The 23,358-nt window shown below is 43.1% G+C and overlaps 1 pseudogene; it reads right to left on the bottom strand.

The window, feature by feature from the left end:
- Window positions 1–11,183: 11,183 nt before the first annotated feature.
- On the bottom strand, window positions 11,184–22,854 carry LOC117595859 (uncharacterized; annotated as a pseudogene).
- Between the last annotated feature and the right edge of the window lie 504 nt (window positions 22,855–23,358).

The raw sequence follows: 23,358 nt of genomic DNA, 5'->3' as shown, positions 1-23,358 counted from the left end.
GAGAGAGAGAGAGAGAGAGAGCTATATCTTTGGTGCCGTGACCCGGATTGTGGCCAAAGACCGAAGAGAAAGAGAATTCTACAGCCAGTGGTTTGAATGCTGAACTCTATATAATGGACAAACTGAAATTCTTAACCAAACTGGTGATTTTGGGGATCCATTGCTATCACCGGTATATCCTTTACAGTCTGCTGGGAATCTGAACTGTTTTGCTGTTTCAATTGAGTGATTTGCTCTTATGTAAAACATAATTGATGGTTTATTGATAAGAGAGAAAAATTTTTCTTTTTTTTTGCCTATTGAGATTTATGTAATTTTTCTGAGATTACTGTGCATCTACTTGATATTCAGTGAGGCACTACAATAGACATTCAGGTGTAACCTGACGAGCCAATTTAGTTTATGAGTTTATGGGTTGTATATTTCGCTGTGCTAATCTCAGTGAAATATATAGCTTACTATAGAACCTTTTTATTTCTACGAGATTGGAACATTTTACATAGATTCAACACCTACTTACAATCCAATTACACTGCCATTTAACCTGTTTGTACATAGTAAATACACATTTACATTCTACAATGTTGCAGACCTATGCAAACTCAACTCAAAACAGGCAGTGCTCATTTTCCGGCACATCCAGTCTCCTACCGCCAACTGAACATGCCACAAATGACCCACCATTGCCCTTAGAACTCCACCACCCCCTACAAGCTCGCTCTATGCTGACCAGTACGTGATACCAGCCCATGCATCAAGGCTGCCAGGCACTGGGGCCTCAGGGCAGGTACCGCCACTCTGCTTTGACAACAGCCCAGATGCAAGACCAGGTGGCCAGGTAGATAGGTTGGTTGAGGCCTCTGTTTACAAACGCAGTGGCCATGGGCCCTCAGAAGCCACGCCTTGGCAAAGCTCTACACATCATATTTTCGTTGAGATGCCAGCTGCACAGCAGTCGCTCAAACCCCATCCAGTTGCATCACCATATCCAGCCCAGCCGACTAGGCCCGGCCCCCAGGCTTACTCTAGTTATTCGTATCCCCCTTCTGTGCCTGCACTGAGTCTTCAGAGCCCGCCAGCGGTGAATATTACAGTTAAGCACGTAAATGCTGGGCAGGCCCTTCAAGTGTATTCCCCCGAAGCTACATTTCACACCTCTCCAGGTCCAGGCTATGATGGAACCACCCCATTGCCCCCGTCTGCTAATGCATGGGTTCCCAGCATAACCCTGCACAGCCCTCAGGTAGTGTTAGACCAGGCAGCCGCTGCTGCTCCTCTTGAACTCTTTCCTCAACAAACTCCGATTCCCCCTTCCCACCTCAACATGCATGTTGATGCTCTCTCTCAAACTGCCCCTCTACCTACATCCGCCGGCCCACCCACATGTGACACAGTTCAGGCCTCCTGCTCCAGCAGTCGCCAACCAGTGCCTTCCCATGGCAGCCCATGGTGGTTTCATGCAAACTCACCAGGTGAAAAATGGTCAAGTCTTCATGGGAAATCCAGACTATAGGATACTGGTGGAAGACTGGATTCGCGACTTGCAGTACCTCTTGGAGGCAACAGAGCTCCCAATGCACCTTCACTTCTCCACTGTTGTGCAACACCTGGGTGGTGAAGTCCGAAATGTCATCCTTAATCTACCTCCCCATGATCAGACCCCTGAGAAAGCATTCGAGGAACTGAGGCCCGAATACAGCGACACACAAGGCTCCCTAGACCTCCTGCCTGACTTCTATGAGCAGAGCCAGAATTCAGGGGAGTCTGCCTGTTCTTATGCTATAGCACTGGAGGCAAACTTGCAGACGGTAGAGGAGAAGCAAAGAGGAGGTAAGCCATTCCTGGATCGAGATAGCAAACTAACCCGGCAGTTCATGAGGAGCCTTACCGACGAGGAGGTGTACAAAAGAATCGCATCAATGGTGCCCAGGCTCTTGAGCTTCAGAGAGCTGCAGGCAGAGCTCTGAAATCTAGCTAGAGAAACTAAGAGGTTCCAGACACAGAGTAAAGCAAAGAAAACATATGCTCAGGTGCACGTAACATCTGGAGGGGGTGGAAACACCAAAATGGATAGGCCAAAGCACACATCTGAAATATCAGCGTTGACAGAAGTTAGTTAAGAAGTAACTTCTTGGTTAAGAAGTTAGCTCTCATTCAGGACGAACAAATGGCTAAGCTGTTTCAACTAGAATTGAAAATGGCATCTCCACCCCTTGCCTCCCCCTTAGCTGTCCAGCCAGCAAAGGGAGAAGCAAGCCAGAGTCCAAGCTTTGCCTGTTACCGGTGTGGAGAGCCAGGCCACACAGCCAGAGTGTGCTGAGCAGTGCTTCCGGATCTGAGCCCAGCTGAAGCCCAGCAGCCTAAGACCCCTGCTGATGGGCACATGCACTCTGCGCAACATTTAAACGCATAGTGCCCATGGCAGCTGGGGCATCCATGGGTACACAGCAAGGGCCCTACCCACCTATCAAGAGGGTTTACACTGAAGGAGGGGAAACACCCCTAGTGGGTCCCAGGAACGAAGGGGAAGTGGAAGTCAATGGCAAGGCATGCAAGGTTTTCATTGACTCCGGCTCGCAGATCACCAGTATTACGCACAAATACTGGCAGAACCACCCAGCTCTGTAGAAGCAGAAGCTACAGTCTTCTAAAATACCAATAGAGGGTGCAGCAGGTCAGACCGTGCCCTACCATGGTGTCCTGCACATTGACCTGAAAGTGCTGGGGAAAGAGTTCAGCGCTGTACCTACCTTTGTTGTTCCTGATTTCGACTGTCGCTCTTCAGTCCCCCTGTTGGTGGGAACCAATGTCATTCGAGCCTCCAGAACCCACCTTCAAGCAGCTTATGGCCCGCAGTTTCTGCAACAGGTCAAAGAGAAGCAATTTAGAGTGGCACACAGCTTTACTGTAGGTGGAGAGCGCCAAGAAAAGTGAAATGCATGATGATGAGGGTCCTGCTGTTTATACTGGTCGTACAATACACATCCCTGGTGGGAAAGAAATGGACTTAAGGTGTAGGATTAAAACTGGCCCTCAAAGGAAGATTTATACAACCCTGATAGAAGGACATCCCTCCTTGCAACTCCCCCAGGACGTCTTAGTGACCAAAATGCTTGCAAATGTGAAAAGAGGTTGTGCTCCAGTTAGAGTGATGAATCTTTCCCAATGAGTCATTACGATCAAACGACACACAAGTCTGGCCAGTGCAGTCCTGGTGGACAAGGTGGTAGAGTTCCCTGATAAAAAGCATGGTGAAGCTGGGAACAGAGGGGCATGTCTCAGCCTGGACCAAGTAGTGACTAGCTGTGGGGTTGAACTAAGTGAAGCAGCCGTGGAAAGTGAGGACCAACGCGCTCTACTTAAGGATCTGCTAGACAAGAATGCATGTGTGATTTAATACTAACATTCGGATTAAATATAGAAAATATAGTCTCATGTCCACAGTCTGAAGCTATCTCAGATCATTACCTCATCTCATTTAAAATGTGTATTAATCATAGTATATGCACCTTGCCACGTCACCGTGTCAAACGTACGTTCACGTCAACAACTGCACAGAGTTTTATCAGTAATCTCCCAGATTTATCAACCATGATTGGATCACCGTCTGATCCCGAAGAACTTGACCAGGCAACTGAATGTTTAGAATCAACGTTCTGCAACTCACTAGATAAGGTAGCTCCACTTAAAAGAAAAATAATTAGGGAGAAAAAGCTAGCACCCTGGTATAGCGATCACACACGAACTTTAAAACAGACCACTCGAAAACTAGAACGTAAATGGCGTCAAACTAACTTGGTAGTATTTCAAATAGCATGGAAGGAGAGCCTATTGAGCTATAAGAAAGCTCTTAGTGCTGCTAGATCAATGTATCTCTCCACCCTAATTGAAGATAACAGAAATAATCCTAGATTCTTATTTAATACTGTAGCAAAATTAACTAGGAATAAGACCACAATAGAAACACGCACACAATCATTATATAGCAGCGATGACTTCATGAATTTTTTCAATGGTAAAATTGAAAATATCAGGCTAGAAATTCAGACTATTAATTTAAAACCGGACAGTTCTATAACTAACCCTGTAGATGATAATATGATAATATTAGATAAACAACTACAACGCTTTAGTCCCCTTGAAGAGACTGAACTAATTTCACTAATTTCATCATCAAAATCATCAACCTGTATGCTAGATCCTTTACCTACTTGTTTCCTCAAACAGATAATTCCTGAAACAATCAAACCTCTCTTAAAGATAATCAATTCTTCCCTTAGCATTGGCTATGTACCTAAATCTTTTAAATTAGCAGTTATCAAGCCCCTGATTAAAAAACCTGACCTCAATCCCTGTCAACTGTCCAACTACAGGCCAATATCAAACCTCCCCTTTATTTCCAAGGTCCTTGAAAAGGTTGTAGCACAGCAGCTATGCTCATACTTACATAGGAATAACATTCATGAAATGTATCAGTCAGGATTTAGGCCTCATCATAGCACAGAGACAGCACTGGTAAAAGTTGTAAATGACTTACTACTGGCCTCTGATCAGGGTTGTGTCTCCTTGCTGGTGCTGCTTGACCTTAGTGCAGCTTTTGATACCATTGATCATGCTATTCTCCTCAATAGACTAGAAAATGTAGTAGGCATTAAGGGAACAGCCCTTTCCTGGCTCAGGTCTTATTTGACTGATCGTTATCAGTTTGTAAACGTAAATGGTGACTTCTCTTCTCATGCTAAGGTAAAGTTTGGTGTTCCACAAGGCTCTGTTTTAGGCCCGCTGCTCTTATCTCTATATATGCTACCTCTGGGTAAAATTATCCGTAAGCATGGTATTAGCTTCCACTGTTACGCTGATGACACACAGTTGTATGTTTCAGCAAAGCCAGATGACAGACACCAGCTTAATAAAGTTGAGGAATGTGTAAAAGACATTAGAAACTGGATGTTTATTAACTTTCTCTTACTTAATTCTGACAAGACAGAAGTACTTGTACTAGGACCACATGCAGCTAGAAGTAAGCTTTCTGATTACATAATAACTCTGGATGACCTTTCTGTTTCATCATGTGCAGCAGTAAAAGACCTTGGTGTGATTATCGACTCTAGTCTTTCTTTTGAAGCTCATGTAGATAATATAACTAGGATTGCTTTCTTTCATCTCAGAAATATTGCTAAAATAAGAAATATATTGTCACTACACGATGCAGAAAAATTAGTTCATGCTTTTGTTACCTCTAGGTTGGATTATTGTAATGCCTTACTGTCTGGATGTTCCAGTAGATGCATAAACAAGCTCCAGTTAGTCCAGAATGCAGCAGCGAGAGTCCTTACTAGAACCAGAAGATATGACCACATCACCCCTATCTTATCCACACTGCATTGGCTCCCAATCAAATTTCGTATTGATTATAAAATACTACTATTGACCTATAAAGCACTAAATGGTCTCGCGCCACAGTACCTGAGCGAACTTTTGGTCTTTTATGATCCGTCACGCCTACTCAGATCAAAAGATGCAGGCTATTTGTTGGTACCTCGAATAATGCGGGCTACAGCTGGGGGTAGAGCTTTCTCATACAAAGCCCCACAGTTATGGAACAGCCTTCCACTTAGTGTTCGGGGCTCAGACACAGTCTCAGTGTTTAAGTCTAGGCTGAAAACATATTTGTTTAGTCAAGCCTTTTGTGAATAGTTTTCTTAGGTACAGGGGCAGGTCTGGAGGGTTTCACAGGCATAGAGTGTTGTGGTGAAATGGGATGTTTGGATGCTGTCGCCCCCCCACTCTCACACGTTCACTCAGGTTTGTCGACGGTGGAGTGGCTGGCTGCCTTATGTCCCAGGGTGCCCTCATGTCTGTGTTAGCTTCTGGCTCTCCCTTTCAGTTATGCTGTCATAGCTAGTCTTGCCGGAGTCCCTGCTTGCACTCTGCATGCAAAGTACATCGTGCTTAACCATTAGAGGACAAAAGCTCACCTAACAATCTCTTCCTTTCTCTCCATCTCTCTCTCTCCCTCACTCTCTGTCGAGCTACACATGCTACTTCTGAGATGCCAGTGATGCCAGTGATCCTGACCCCTTCTGCTCCTCCTCGCTGCCTGACCCATCCTGATGCCCTACTTCTGGTTGGAGTTCTCATCGGTTGAGTTCGCTCGCTGCTGCTGGGGGTGGCCCCATATGGACTGCCTGAAGAACTGTTTGGATTGCTGGGGATGGTGCCACCTGGGGGCTGTGGAGATGGCTTGGGGATCACATATGGGGAGCTGTACTGTAATGGCTTGGGACTGCGATTGCTGTAGTGGCTTTGGGGCTGCAGTTGCCACGAGCAGCTTCGTACTCAGGACTCCATCAGTGGACAGTGGATAGATTTTAACCAGCCGGACCTCTTGCAAATACTGTGATGAATTTATTGGTTGCACAATTGCACTATTTGTCCATATAGTACACAATAGAAGGGATTTATTTATAATTGCACTATCCGTTGCACCCAGATGAGGATGGGTTCCCTTTTGAGCCTGGTTCCTCTCAAGGTTTCTTCCTCATATCATCTCGGGGAGTTTTTCCTTGCCACCGTCGCCACTGGCTTGCTCATTAGGGATAAATTCACAGTGATAAATTTAAATATTTACAATATATTTTTGTGAATCCATTTATTTCTGTAAAGCTGCTTTGTGACAATGTCCATTGTTAAAAGCGCTATACAAATAAAATTGAATTGAAATTGAATTGAATGTGTGTTCTCCCAACATCCCACAGACTATGGTCACACCACAACGTACAACATGAGATTCTCCTGGTTGACCCGAGGCCTTTCCGACTGCCATACCGCAAAATACCCCCCTCCCAGTGGCAAGATGTGAGGCGGTTATTGATGGATATGGGGACAGCAGGAGTCACTCGCCCCAGCAAAAGTCCGTACGCATCCTCTGTGGTGGTTGTGACCAAGAAGGATGGGTCACTCCGATTGTGTATCGACTACCGGAAGATCAACTCCTGCATCACCTGAGATGCATTCCCTCTGCTAAGGATAGAGGAGGCTCTAGAGGCTTTAGGACAAGTATAGTACTTCTCCACCCTTGACCTTACATCGGGATACTGGCAGGTGGAGGTTGCGGAACAAGACAAGCACAAGATAGCATTCAGCACTCCCATGGGGCTGTTTGAGGATAGTACCACCATGGGCTGTTTGAGGATAGAATGCCTTTTGGTCTACAAAACGCACCCTCCACCTTTCAAAGGCTGATGACCTCCTGTTTCGGGGACTTAAATTTCACCCATCTCCTTATTTACCTTGACTTTATTTATCATTTTCTCTAAGTCCTTTAATGAACATCTAGAGAGACTCCAGCTGGCTTTCGATAGGCTTCGGGAGCATGGCTTAAAACTGAAACCATCCAAGTGCCAGCTTGTGAGGAAGGAAGTGCAGTACTTGGGTCACTTGGTGTCTGCGGAGGGCATCAGGACAGACCCAGAGAAGATCAACAAGGTCAAGGATTGGGAGAGGCCTATTAATCGAATGGAAGTGCTGTGGTTTTTAGGTTTTGCGGGTTACTATAGGAGGTATGTTAAGGGCTACTCTAACTTGGCTGGTCCGTTATACCGCCTCACCTCCGGTGACCCTAGAAAGAAGAAAAGAGGGACCCAGAAAAGCCCAGGCCCTGACCAGCCATTTCTGTGGACTGCTGAATGCGAGGAGGCCTTTCAGCCTTTAAAAGAAAAGCTGATAAGTGCACCAGTGCTAGGCTATCCGGACTACAGTCAGCCCTTTCTGCTGCAGACCGATGCCTCAGGAATGGGGCTTGGTGCTGTGCTAGTACAGGTCCAAGATGGGGTGGAAAGGGTTATTGCATATGCGAGCAGAGGCCTGAGCCCACCCGAAACAAGGTATCTGGCACACAAGCTTGAGTTCCTCGCTCTCAAGTGGGCCGTGACGGATAAGTTCCATGACCACCTCTACGGACGCAAGTTCTCTCAGACAATAACCCTCTGAAATATGTAATGACCTCAGCCAAACTCGACGCCACAGATCAGCAATGGGTTTCTCATCTGTCCATATTTTACTTTGACATCCAGTATCGGAGGGGACAGGATAACTCCAACGCTGATGCCCTCTCGCGTATGTCCAATCAGGAGATGGTGGAGACCCTGCAGTCTGCAGCAGTTGAGGACTGGTGGACTGAGGTATGAGGAGGCACAAACCACCCAGGAGCCTGAGGAGGTCTCAGGCGAGGACGCAGCTGTTACAGAGGAGCCTGAAAGCGGTCGGCCACTGGAGCCCAGTGAGGTGGATGTGGATGTGGGGATGGAGGCATTGCCTGATATGACCACACAGGAGCTTCAAGCGGGGCAGAAGGAAGACCGAGTCATCAGTCCCATCCTCCACTTTAAGAGCAGGAACCACAAACAACACAGTGAGAGGATGAATGTGGGTGCCACTGGGGGTCTCCTCTTAAAAGAGTGGAGAAGATTAGTGGTAAAAAAAAGGGATCCTGTATTGCAGCATTAGAGACTGACATAAAGGGGTGGTGGAGCAACTAATACTGCCAGAAAAGCTGCGTGAAACCATCAAAACAGCCCTTCACAATGACTCAGGACATCTGGGATTTGAGAGGACACTACAGATGATAAGGGAAAGATTTTACTGGCCAAGAATGTTCCAGGAGATCAAGGCTTGGTGCGAACAGTGTGAGAGGTGCTGCCTTAGAAAAACTCCCACAACCGACGTCAGGGCCCCCCTTGTCAGTATCCATACCAGTACCTTGTCAGTATCCATATCCATACCAGTACCAGTGTGGATTTTTTGACCCTGGAGAAGTCTAAGGGTGGTATGGAGAATGTGCTCATTGTTATGGATCACTTTTCTTGCTACGCACAGGCCTAATCCTCCAGAAACCAAAAGGCAGGCACAGTAGCTATGGTCTTGCCGTTTTGGGTTCCCTGCAAGGTTACACACTGATCAAGGGTGCAATTTTGAAAGTGCAATTGTGAAGGAGCTATGCAAGTGTGCTGGCATCACTAAAACCCACACCACGCCCTACCACCCCAAGGGCAACGGGACCACCGAAAGATTCAACCATACCCTGATGAACATGCTGGGAACACTAGAGCCTCACCTGAAGCCCCGGTGGAATGAGCATGTGGATGCCATGACACACGCATATAACTGCTCACGACATGACTCCACTGGCTATAGCCCGTACTACCTTATGTTTTGTAGACATCCCAGGCTCCCAGTGGACCTCATCTTCGGGTCCCCCACAACGAACCAGCTGTGTGAATACAGCGAGTATGTCCAGACCCTTTATGACTCCCTGACGCAGGCCTATGCCCTGGCTAATCAGACATCTCAGCTGGTGAAAGGACAACAGAAAAAAGTATTATGACAAAAGAGCTAAGAGTGAAGACTTCAGTCCAGGAGATAGAGTCTTAGTCAAGGTCTGTCATGTGGAGGGCATCCCCCGGCTCTCATTAAACTCTCACTTGAATCCCAAGTTGTGAAACTGGAGAGTGACCTCCAAAAGATAGAAAGAGGGAGAAAGTTGTGGCTAAAGGCAAAAAATAACAGGAGCAGCAGGGCACCCGCAGAGCCATACTGCATGCACCCTTATAACAGTTAGCTACCACACACATCGTGTGCTATACATTCACTCAAAACACATTTATTATTTTGATTGTCATAGATCAATTCACACTTGAGTTTTGGTTAATCAGATGGCTGGGACGCCATCAATTAAAGAAGGGGTGGATGTAGGACAGTGTATTGTGTTGTCCACAAGATGTCACTATGACACTGTTGTATTAGGGCAGATACTTGAATCTTTAGCGCTGTTTGAGCCTCTTGATGTACCGTATCAACACTATAGATGCCATGCTGTGGAATAAACGGTCAAGCCACAATCCCGAACCCCTCTGTGTCTGCGTCTCCTCTCTACCACCACCCATGAACACACACAACACAGCGCAGAGTAGCAGCGGCGGTGCTAGAGGCCAGTAAGCACGCAGAGAGAGAGAGTGAGAGGGCTACATAAATGAACATGAGCATGAATGTACTTTACACTTTATAGGTGATTAGCTTTCATTAGCAACATACGCACATGGACGAGAAGAAAATCAGCGTTATTGAAACTGAAACAAAGCTTTACTTTGGCCACAAAAATATTTACACAGAGTGAGGCCCCGTCTCCTGTGAGGACGTGGTGCTGCTGAAATAATCCTCTCAAAATGAATTACACATTAATCATTGTGGTTAACAGTCAGAGAGACCGAAGTGTGTGAGAGAATAAAATGTGTGAATTCATGCCACTTCCTCCTTTTCTTATCTGAAGGTCACATTGAGGTCTTTCCAGAAGAAGACGTTATTTCTTATTGTCAGCATTTCAGTAGAAATATAAAACAAATTCATAATTTCTAACAGTTTAAAACATTTATTATTATTATTATTATTAGTAGTAGTAGTAGTAATAATGACAACAACAACAACAACAACAATACTACTACTACTACTAATAATAATAATTATTATTATTATTATTATTTCACAACATTTAATATTTTAATTTTGGGTTTGTAATTTCACTGTGACATTATAATCTCTGTTTTTCTTTTATTTCCTGCAGCATAGCACATAGTCTCAGAACAGGCCTAGTTAATCAGTGACAATCCAGAGCCAAGGCCAGAGAGCAGACAAGCAGGCTAAACCGAGCGTCTGCTAGCTGCACTGAGTCGTCACTCAGGTTCCAACATATTGAGACTCTGTCTGTTCCCCGAGCTAAACAAAACTTGAAAAACTCAGAAAGTTTTTTTTTTTTTTTAACATAATTAACATAAAATGAGATCACAACAAATGCACAGCCAGCACCTTTGATCTGAAGCTAGGACTGTTGAATATTAATAATAATAATAATAATACATTTTATTTATAAAGCACTTTACATTTTAAAGAAAATCTAAGTGCTACAAAAAGAGTCATAATAATATAAAGCAATTAAAACCAGCTGCCAACTGAGATTAACACAGAAGTTTAAACATTAAACATTAAAACACTTTTTAAAAAGGTACATTTTTAGACCCCTTTTAAAACCATCAGTCGTTTGTGGAGCCCTCAGATGTTCAGGGAGGGCGTTCCACAGGCGAGGAGCAGCGGCGCAAAAGGCTCGATCTCCAATGGTGCGGGTCTTAGTCCTAGGGGGGGAGGAGACGATGAGTGTTTGTGGAGCGGAGGGAATGTGCTGAAATCTGTGGGGTGAGGAGTTCTTTAAGGTAAGTGGGGGCGTTGCCATGTGTGAGGAGGGAGACTTTGTATTCAATCCTGGCAGAAATGGGAAGCCAGTGTAATGATTGAAGAATTGGTGTGATATGTTCGTATTTACGCACCCTCATCAGGATCCTAGCGGCACTATTCTGTATGTGCTGGAGTTTCTGGATGCTCTTGCTAGGGATCCCGATGAGAAGAGAGTTGCAGTAGTCCAGTCTGGAGGAGACAAAGGCGTGGACGAGTTTCTCAGCATCATGTAGGGTGAGTGTAGGACGAGGTCTGGCTATATTCCTGAGGTGATGAAATGATGTTTTGCAGAGATGTTTAATGTGAGCCTCAAAGGTTAAATGAGGGTCAAACCTAACTCCGAGATTGGTGACTAATGGTGATACAGGAATGTCCTGGCCAGATAATGTAATGCAAGTTATGTAGATGTTCTGATCTGATGAGGGGAACCAATGAGGATGGCTTCTGTTTTTGAGCTGTTCAGCTGGAGAAAGTTATGATTCATCCACGCCCTTATCTCCTCCAGACAAGCAGTGAGTGTAGGTAAAGTTGTAGATGATGATGCTGACGATGATAATGATGAGTGAGTATCAGTTTTCATGAGATGGTGAACCAGCATCAGCTGTCATCAGCAGGTCATTTGTGACTCTCACTAAGGCTGTTTCTGTGCGGAACGGAAACCAGACTGAAACTTTTCAAAAAAGTTGTTGTGTTTGAGGTGGCCCTGTAGGTGGCTGGCAACTACTTTCTCTAGAACCTTAGAGAGAAATGGCAAGTTGGCTATGGGCCTATAGTTAGCAAAGATTTGAGGATCAAGTGTGGGTTTCTTAAGTAGTGGTCTGACTATGGCCGTTTTCAAGGCAGACGGTACATGGCCAGCCTGAAGGGATTGGTTTATTATCATGGTGATAAGGGGACTGATGGCAGAAATATTTGATTTCACCCGAGGTGTAGGAAAGGGATCGAGGGCACAGGTGGAGGATCTCCCCTGTGGTGTCTTCGACCTCATGTTGAGTAACTTCTGGGAAGCAGCAGAGCAGCCTCAAAATACCAGACTGCGGGTCAGCAGTTGGGGAAGACGAGGAGGAGGGAACATAAAAAAGAGGAGCGAATTTTGGCAATTTTGGTTTTAAAAAAGGTCATAAAATCATTGCATTGTTCTTCTATAGCTCCTGTGAGTGGAGCAATTTGAGGTTTAAGGAGATGATTTATGGTGGAGAACAACTGTTTGGAATTGCCAAAACTATTTTGAATAATATTTGAATAGTACTGTGACTGTGCTTCTTTGATGGACTTCAAATAAGCTTTTTGGTGGTCCCGATAGGCCAGCTTGTGAACAGTAAGTCCAGAAGCATTATACCGCCGCTCAATGGCACGTCCAGCTGCTTTCATTTTCCGCAGGTCACTTGTGAACCAGGGAGCTGAGCGAGAAAACGCAATTGTCCTAACCTTGATGGGTGCATGAAGATCCAAAATACTGCTCAGTGTTTTATTATAAGATTCCACAGATTCAGTGACCGATGAGACATTTACAGAATGAAGATGTTGAAGGCTTAAGGTCAAGTTTTCTGTGTTAATGTTTTTCAGATTTCTGAAACGTATTTCACGTTTGGGCTTGATGTGGGAAGACAGAAAAGGTAGCTCCATGGAGATGACCTTATGGTCAGATACACCCAGATCATACACAAATGGTGCATTTAAAAGGGGAGACTCAGTAATGACCAAATCAAGAATGTTCCCCTTAGTGTGTGTAGGAACATCAACATATTGTTTGAGGTTTACGCAATCCAATAACTGCAAGAATTTTGTAGCAAGATGGCAAGAATTGTTGACATGAATGTTAAACTCTCCAAGTATTATAATATTGGAAGATGTTGCGCAGAAAGTTAAAAGAAAATTGTATAACTCTGAGATGAAGCATGCATTTAGTTTGGGTGGCCGGTAGATTAATAGTAATGTCATTGTGAAAAGGGGCTTACAATTAAAGGGGGCTTACAATTAAATGCCAAACATTCAAAGGAAGACAGCTCAGGGAGGGCCAGAGGGGACAAATCCAGGTGACTGCGGTAGATGACAGCCAGGCCACCACCACGGCCAGTGCTATGAGCTTTTTGGAAATAACAGTAGCCAGGAGGACAGGTCTCATTTAAAACAGAAAAAAACATCTATTTGATGCCAGGTTTCTGTGAGGCACATTATGTCCAACTGTTTGTCCCAAATATGATCATGTATGAAGCAGGATTTGTTTGTGAGGGACTGTGTATTAAACAGTTCAATTTTAATTTTGGATGAAACAGTGAATCTACGTACTGGCCGAATTAGGCTGAAATCCACTCCACGTTTTCTGTCTGGCTCCATGTGTGGCGCTGTTGCAGTATCTCCAGTGTTACTAATCCACAGAGTATCAGTGCTCTGATGACGTGGAAGAGATGCGACAGGGCGCACAGCTGCCCAAACGGAAGGAATGGCGTCACCAGACCTTGAATAAGCAAACTTTTGCTTCTGTGGATTGAATATTAGATCTCTTACACTACCATTTAAAAGTTTGGAGTCACTTAGAAATTGACTTGTTTTTGAAAGAAAATCACTATTTTTTCAATTAAAATAACATTCGATTGATCATAAATATAGTCTAGGCATTGTTAATGTTGTAAATGACTGTTATAGCTGTAAACAGCTGATTGTTAATGGAATACAGTATCTACATAGGCATAAAAATGCCATTTTTCACCACCACTCCAGTGTTCCAATGGCACATTGTGTTAGATAATTGTTTAAGGAAACAATAAACTGGCCTTCTTCTGGCTACTTGAATATCTGGAGCATCAGTATTTGTGGGTTTGATTATGGTCTCAAAATGGTCAGAAAGAAAGAGCTTTTTTCATAAACTCATCAGTCTATTGTTGTTTTGTGAAATGGAGGCTATTCCATGTGAGAAATTGCCAAGATATTCTACAAAGGTGTGTACTACTCCCTTCACAGAACAGTGCAAACTGGTTCTAACCAGGATAGAAAAAGAAGTGGGAGGCCCCAGTGCACTGTGGAGGAGGATAAAGAGGCGACTCAGAGATCCTGGCCTTCTAGGCAGAGTTTCAAAGAAAAATCCGTATCTGCAACTGGCCAGTAAATGGAAAATGTTAAAATGGGCAAAAGAACACAAATGAATGTTTGGAAAAAATGTGGATGGGCCAATCTTGGTTTGAGGTGTTTGGATCACAGAGAAGAACATTTTTAAGGCACAGAACAAATGAATAGATGCTGGAGGAGGAGTGCTTGATGCCATCTTTCAAACATGGTGGAGGACGTTATGGTCTGGGGGTGCTTTGGTGCTGGTAAAGGTGAAATTTGTACAGGGTGAAAGGAATCTTAAACAAGAAAGGTTATCACTCCAGTTTGCAACTTCATCCCATAGCCTGTGGACTGCAATTGACTGGAGCCAGTTTCATCCCACAACAGGACAATGACCCAAAGCACTGCTCCAAATTATGCAAAACCTATTTATGGAAGAAGCAGTCAACTGGAATTCTGTCTGTAATGAATTGGCCAGTGTAATCACCAGGTCTCAACCTTCTCAGCTGTTGTGGGTGCCCATTTACTGAACCTAAAATTAAAAGAAAGCCAATGAAGGGAAGCTAACATTGGGGTAATTTGATCCCGCTTCCTTGTAACCCTAAAGTAGCTACAGCATTTTGAATTAGTTACAGATGTGCAGCAGATGACTGGCTGATCCTAAGACATTACAGTAGTCCAGACATAATGAAATAAAAGCATGAGCAACAATATTTAGGTCATGGAAGGAAAGAAATGGCTTGATTTTGGTTATTTTTCTGAGCTAAAAGAAGCTGCTTTTAAGAACTATATTAATTTGCTTTTAAAATTTTACCTCTTGGTCAAAAATTACCCAAGGTTTTTGTGTGGTGTAAGAGAGCCCAAGTTCCCCCAAAAATCTGTTAGTTGATTTGGGGGGCACCGAATAAAATGACCTCTATTTTTATTTTAATTTAGCTGATAAAAATTTCTTGGCATCCAGTTTTTAACATCCAGTATACACTCACTGGGCTTCTTGATCCCTGTGTTATTTTAAAAGAAAAAACAAAAGAATTTTCCATGGAACAGTGTGATAAGATTTTCATTCACGCTATTTACTTGAATAGATGTGATTGGGAGGATCTGAAACTGTGTACTTGGTACCGGAGAACCTTGGGTCAAAGGTCAATGACTGATTTTATGATTACATCATCCAACTTGTGTTCTGGAAACTCAGGTGAAGAAAGGTGACAGTCAGTGATGGAGCGGTGTCCAGCGTTGGAGGCCAGACGTAACGTCCCTATTATTTACAAATGAAAGGTTCCTCTCGGCACAATCCGAACTGGACCTCCGAGACACTCGTCCATTTCACTGCTGAGTGTGAAGCAGCTGGGATGAAAATCAGCACCTTCAAGTTTGAGACCATTGGTCTCTCCAGGAATAGTACAGGATGTTCCATTCAGGTGAGGGGAGAGACCTTACTCTTGCTGGAGGAGTTTATGTATCTTGGGATCTTATTCCCAAGATGGCTGATACACCATGGAGATCCCCACTTGGCCCAGCTTCTGCCCATCTCCAGCACACCCCCTTCTGTGCCAAAGGTCCTTATGGTTATACAGTCACTAAAAACTTGACAGATGTTGCAATGTTGTGAGAATAAACACACTCAAACATAATGACTGTAGATAATCTTAGGTTATCATCTTTTAAAAGGCTAATTCATCATTAGAAAGCACTTGCGCACTTATGAAATGTGTGAATTCATGCCAGTTCCTCCTTTTCTTATCTGAGAGTCACATTAAGTTCCTTTTCAGAAGAAGACCTTACTTCTTATTGTCGGCATTTCAGCAGAAATATAAAAAACCTCATAATTTCTAACAGTTTAAAACATAATAATAATAATAATAAGAAGAAGAAGAAGAAGAAGAAGAAGAAAGAGCTTTCTTGTTGTTTTGAAAAATTAAGGCTATTCCATGTGAGAATTTGCCAAAACATTTTACAAAGGTGTTTTGCAAAGATATTTTACAAAGTTCAGTTTGATTTGTATTAATTGTCAGGGACAAGACTGACCCTATTATGTCTCACATTCACACCTGCACCCGCCCGTCATTCTCTGGCTTGTTACACTGATTATGAGCTTCTCTACTATTTCTTGTGAAAACGGTTTGATTTTTTTTTCACTATTATGTTTTTCTCACCACTGTGAAGACAGTGTGTATGTATCAAATGATGTGTACAAGAATATGGGACAAATCAGGTGCCTTATGGACTTAGTAAAGGACACAGTATTATATTGTTCAATACAGGAAAATCCTGTATTACAAAGGGATGGGTGGCAACTGTAGCAGCACTCCATCTTAGATTCTTCTTCATGCTAATGTTTAAATGGGTTTATTTCCAGGTGTGTAGCAAACATGTTTGGATTAGAATGCACATTTGGAGAGAGTGAGACAATGCATTTGTGTGTATAGCTAGATGATAACTGGAAATTCTTATAAACAAACTGCATATCTGTGGTTATAATATCGCTCCTCATATATACAAAAAGTAAATTACACTTTATCACAACTTGCACATAGCCTGATTGTTGCTAATGCTAGCCAGCCAGTTTTATCGGTGCTGTGTTCATTAGCAGCTGTGCCAGTTGACTGATTTATAAGAACTTGCTAGCTAGCGAAGTGGGGAAAAATGTAGCTAGCAATTCTCTCCAGGAATAGTACGGGATGTTCCATTCAGGTGAGGGGAGAGACCTTACTCTTGCTGGAGGAGTTTATGTATCTTGGGATCTTATTCCCAAGATGGCTGATACACCATGGAGATCCCCACTTGGCCCAGCTTCTGCCCATCTCCAGCACACTCCCTTCTGTGCCAAAGGTTCTTATGGTTGTACAGTCACTAAAAACTTGACAGATGTTGCAATGTTGTGAGAATAAACACACTCAAACATAATGACTGTAGATAATCTTAGGTTATCATCTTTATAAGGCTAATTCATCATTAGAAAGCACTTGCGCACTTATGAAATGTGTGAATTCATGCCAGTTCCTCCTTTTCTTATCTGAGGGTCACATTAAGTTCCTTTTCAGAAGAAGACCTGAACTTTAATTCAATTTTAATTAATTTTATTTGTATAGCCCTTTTAACAATGGACATTGTCACAAAGCAGCTTTACAGAAATATATTAATTCTGGAAGTTGATAAATTAATTCCTTTAACTTTAGGTCAATTCACATCCTTTTCCTTCATCTTCTTCCAAATATTAGTTTCATGCACATCCCATTACTAATCTACCCTTGCAATTATTCATATTTAAATGAACAACATAGAACATGAATTGTGTTTGGTGGAGTGCACTGTGACTCACACACATGTGCAGAATGCACACACACACAGATTCTGATAGTAAAAGTAATGGGACAAATGTTCACATGGCTTAGTAAAAGACATTAACCCACCTCGTTAAATCGGATAGAAATTTCACTGGCCTCAATTTTTTTACTCAAGTCCGATTCAGTAAATAGAGTACACATGACTATTTTCTGTTCTGATTGAGGTATAAATTGGATTATTAATCGCCTTCAAACTCACGCTAAATACTAATTAGTATACACCTGCCATCAATTAAATTGAGTGATTATTCCCCAAAAAAGTACAGCTGTTTGTATAGGATTTGTCAGGTGGGGGTGTGGGGAAATTGACCCAGATGCAGAGTGAGGAAGCAGGTTAAAGTTTAAGCATTTTAATGAAGCTTAATGACAAGTCACAGTCATGATGATGTCAGGAACCAGGAAGTCCGTAAAATCCGAAGGACAGAACAAGCGGAGCGTGACAGGATTTTCCTGACATCTTGGTAACATCCAACTGGAAAAGCCATGGGCTACAAGGGGCTTAGAAATGGATACGAGATCTCCCTGTTGAAAAATATTAATCAGGAGAGAGTTACAAAAATATTTCCAAGGGATTGGATATACCATGGAACAGTGTAAAGACAATAATCTACACTGTGTGCACAATTATTAGGCAAGTTGTATTTTAGAGGATAAATTTTGTTATTGTACAACTACAGTGCTCTTGGTCAATCCAAAATGTTAACAAACCCTCAAACCTGAACATGTAAGTAGTAAAAGTGAAGTTTTGGCTTTCTTAAGAGAATATCTACATGTACACCAGTATTAGGCAACTATTAGTGCGCAGAATTATTATGCAACTAAATGACAAACAAAGATTTACCCATCTCACTTGTTTATTTTCACCTGTCAAAGTGAGAATAATAAACAAACTCAAAATTTACAAATAAACATTTCTGAAATTTCAAAAGGAAAACCTCAGTGACCAATATAGCCACCCTTCTTTTCAATAACAGTCACAAGCCTTCCATTCACAGAGTCAGTCAGTTTCTTGATCTGCTCAGAATCAACTTTTTGTGCAGCCGCAACCACAGCCTCCCAGACACTGTTCAGAGAGGTGTACTGTTTACCTTCACTATAAATTTCCTGCTTAAGAAGGGCCCAAAAGTTCTCAATAGGGTTTAAGTCAGGTGAAGAAGGGGGCCATGTCATTAGTTTTTCATCTTTAAGGCCTTTACTGGCCAGCAACGCAGTGGAGTACTTTGATGCACGTGATGGAGCGTTGTCTTGCATAAAAATCAAAGTCTTCTTGAAAGATGCAGACTTTTTCCTGTACCACTGCTTGAAGAAAGTGTTTTCTAAAAATTGGCAGTAGGTCTGAGAGTTGATTTTGAGTCCATTTTCAACCCGAAAAGGTCCAACTAGTTCATCTTTAATAATACCTGCCCATACCAGTACCCCACCTCCACCTTGTTGGCATCTGAGTCGAAGCGGAGCTCTGTGTCCGTTACTGATCCAACCACGTGCCCATCCATCTGGTCCGTCAAGAGTCACTCTCATCTCATCAGTCCACAAAACCTTCGAAAAATCTGTCTTCAGATATTTCTTGGCCCATTCTTGACGTTTCAACTTATGTGTCTTATTCAGAGGTGGTCGGGTTTCAACTTTTCTTACCTTGGCCATGTCTCTGAGAACTGAACACCTCATACTTCTTGACACTCCAGGTAGGTTGCAGCACTGGAGGATAATGGGTTCCTGGTAGCTTCATGTTTAATTCTTCTCAAATCTTTGGTGGTTAACTTGCGTCTTTTCTTCTCGACACATTTCTTGCGACCTTGTTGACTATTTGCTACAAAACGTTTGATGGTTCTGTGATCACGCCCCAATATCTTAGATATTTCAATTGCATTAATTCCAATAAGCATTCAAGTTTATACAGTTTGGAGTTGGAAATTATGGATAAAATGATGATATGGTCAAAATACTCACTTGCCTAATAATTGCACACAGTGTACATGTGGAGATATTATGGCATGACAGAGACATTACTAAGAACCGGACTCTAAAATTGATGAGAATACCAGGGGGAAAATTGGTCAGGGAGGCTGCCAAGAGGCCTACAGCAACATTAAAATAATTGCAACAATTTCTGGCAAGTACTGGTTGCTCCCTAAATGTGACAACAATCTCCTGAATTCTTTATTTGTCTGGACAATGGGGTAGGATAGCAAGACCGAAGCCTTCTTTTAAACAAAAAATGCCATCCAATCTCCCAAAACAATGTGGAATAGTATGTGTGTGGAGGAGGACGGAGGGGCCAGGCTGTGAGGATGGATGCCTGGCACTGAGTTGGCTAATCAGTGGGAGAGAGGGATAAAGGAGCAGTTGGAGACGCCAAGGGAGGGACAGAGATGCACGCGTGTTTTATGTTTGCCTTACATTTGTGTTTTACATTCTGTTTATGATTAAAGTTTGAGTTCACTCGGTTCCCGCCTCCTCCTTGCCCGTCTTTGACGTTTGTTACAGTATGCTATGGTCTGATGAGTTCAAAGTTGAACTTTTTGGCCATAATACCAAGGATATGTTTGGCACAAAAAAAACAAAGCACATCACCAAAAGAACACCTCGATAGCTCATCCTGGTTGTCAGACTCCCACACTGGAGAAGTTGGAAGTTATCCCCGGGTACAGAGGGTGGGTGGTAAGTCATAGTAGAGGTTCACGATGACGGGCTGGTGAATGAGAGAGTCTGCTGTTGTAGTTGAGCCCGGGGGTTACCTGGGATAGAAGGAATGGATCGTATGTGTCCCCTGGATGTCTTCAGGCCATAGCGGCAATGTCCGACATCCAGGATGGCCCCAACGGCAGTAAGAAAGTCCAAGCCTGCTACCTTACAGTCATAGCTGATGGACCTCTTGTCTCTGGCTAGGAGAATCTTTCCATCAGCCATGACGAACATTTGTGGAGAGTGTGTACTGACTGTTAGACAGCTCTTTGGTCTTCATGTTGATTTATCCTTTTTAACAACAAATGCAATCTTCACTGGCGAAGTTCAAAAGATTCCTCCATGCAAAAGATTTTGGGTTAAACACTTATGCAAGCAGTATTTTTCAGTGTTTGATTTTCTTTGAAATACTATTTGTTATTCAAACAAATGTGATAAATTTGTCAACCGGGAGTTTACTTCTTTTGCAAGCCACTAATATTTGCATACAATTATTCTAGTAGAACCATAAAAATGGCTGGAAGGGAGCATTGTGTCTAGTGGGGTGTGATAAGTTCTTTAAGGTTGGTGGGTGCTGATTTATTTTTGTTTCATCTCTGAAACATTGCTAAACTAAGTAATATATTCTCATTACATCATTTAGAAAATGTTGCTTCTTTGTGCATAAACAAGCTCCAGGTAGTGCATAATGCAGCAGCCAGATTCTTTTATTAGAGCCAGAAGATATGACCATATTTCCCCTATCTTATCCACACTGCACTGGCTCCTAATAAAACTTCATATTCATTATAAAATTCTACTAATGATTTATAAAGCACTGAATGGTCTCTTTGCTGCTTTGTGACAGTGAGTGTTTGGATAAAACTGAATTAAATATCTCAGTTATTGAGACGAGGTCTAGGATTGGATCAGAGACAGAGACACCAATGTGGGGAGGAGGTCTTGAGAGATGGTCTGGAGCATTGTCGAAGGGATTGGATCCAATGGGCAGGTGGTAGGATTGCAGGATAAGATGATTTGCAGGATCTCTTCTGTTGTTAGTTTAGAAAACTGTGTCAGCGAATGAGAAGGAGAATCCTCAGTGTGTAGTGTAGGAGCAGGAGTAGAAGTGAATGTCTGACAGATTTTTCCAATCTTCTCATCATAAAAAGTGGCAAAGTCTTCAGCAGTCAGAGAGGATGGAGCAGGAGGAGCTGGAGGGTTGAGCAGTGAAGAAAAGATGTTGTGGAGCTTGCGAGGATCTTGTGCAGAGGATTCCAGCTTTTCCTTGTAGAAGGCAGTCTTAGCAGAAGTCACTTCAGATGAAAATTTGGACAGGAGAGCACGATAGGAGACCAGATCTGTGTCGAGTTGCGATTTCTTCCACTTCCTCTCTGCTGTTCTTAATTCTCTCCGATTACTGCGCAGCACATCTGATAGCCAAGGAGCAGGGCTGGAAATCTTCCTGGGTTTAGAGGTTAGAGGACAGAGGAGGTCCAAGGATGAGGAAAGTGAGGAGAGGAAAGTGTCAGTGGCAAGCTCTAATGGTAGGGAGGAAAAGGAGTCAGGGACAGGAAGGGATGATAGAGTGCAGGAAGCTAAGGAGGAAGGGGAGATAGAGTGAAGGTTTTTACGAGTGGGAGAGAAATATAGATGGCTGATGGTTTTAGGCAGGACAGGGAGGGTGATGGTGAAGGATACCAAGAGATGGTCAGAGATGTGGAGAGGGGTAGCATAGATGTCTGAAGTAGGAAAGGGACGACTGAAGACAAGGTCCAGGGTGTTACCTCCTTTATGTGTAGGAGGACAGCTGTTGAAAGTTAAGGAAAAGGAATGGAGAAGAGGGAGAAGGCAAGAGGACTGGAGCTTGTCAGCAGGGAGGTTGAAGTCTCCAAGGACAGTAAGAGGGGTGTGAGTAGAGAAAAGACTGAGAAGCATGTCCATTTCTTCAAGAAAGACCCCGAGGGGACCAGGAGGTCAGTAGATGACAACGATGAGAAGGTTGACTGGAGACGTAACTGTAACTACATGGAATTCAAAGGATGAGATGTTGAGATGAGAAAGGGAGACTGGTGTGAAGCACCATCTCCGAGACAACAGCAAACCTGTACCACCACCCCTGCCAGCTTCTCGTGGAGTGTGCGAGAAAGCATAAGCAGAGGATAAGGCAGCTGGTGTAGCTGAGTTCTGTGGAGAGATCCAGGTCTCAGTTAGTGCCAAAAAGTCAAAAGAGTAATGGGAAGCGAAAGCTGAGATGAAATCAGCTTTCTTTACAGCAGACTGGCAGTTCCAGAGCCCACCTACCACCACTGTTTGAGATTGAGACAACAGAGGAGGGTAGATGAGGTTACTAGTACTGCGGCCTCTGGCTTGTGCATAAAAGCTTCTGGGTCTGTGAGAGGCAACAACAGAGATTGGTTTGAGGCACATGTCTGTGGCTTAGTGAAGATAAAAATAAAGATTGAGGGGGAATGTGCAGTACTTAACTAAACAAAACATACACCATTAGAGTTGATAAATTTAGAAAGTGTGTGTCTAACTGTTGCAAACAGACGCTAATACCTTCAATATATCTTAGTAGGCCCTGCCCACAATTCACACCTTAAGGAAGATTGAAACTACTCTTGATTAGTCACATGAGAGAACTAATTAGCACAGACTAACAGACACTTCCAAACACCACAACAGAATCAACAATACAACAATTCAACAATACAACAATTCTAGTGGCAAGAATCTAGATCCAACTGAGTCAAGTAGATAGTACACAAAGTCAGAGACTTACCTTACCAGTAGAGAATAAATTCAAGATAGAACTTAAAGCACACTGAATATTGAGCTAGATACACCTTCAAAATATCTTAGTAGGCCCTGCCCACAATTCACACCTTAAGGAAGACTGAAACTACTCTTGATTAGTCACCTGAGAAAACTAATTAGCATAGACTAACAGACACTTCCAAACACCACAACAGAATCAACAATACAACAATTCAACAATTCTAGTGGCAAGAATCTA

This window comes from Pangasianodon hypophthalmus, chromosome 23 (assembly GCF_027358585.1).
Source record: "Pangasianodon hypophthalmus isolate fPanHyp1 chromosome 23, fPanHyp1.pri, whole genome shotgun sequence".
Classification (NCBI taxonomy): Eukaryota; Metazoa; Chordata; class Actinopteri; order Siluriformes; family Pangasiidae; genus Pangasianodon; species Pangasianodon hypophthalmus.
This window is presented reverse-complemented; position numbering and strand designations above follow the sequence as displayed.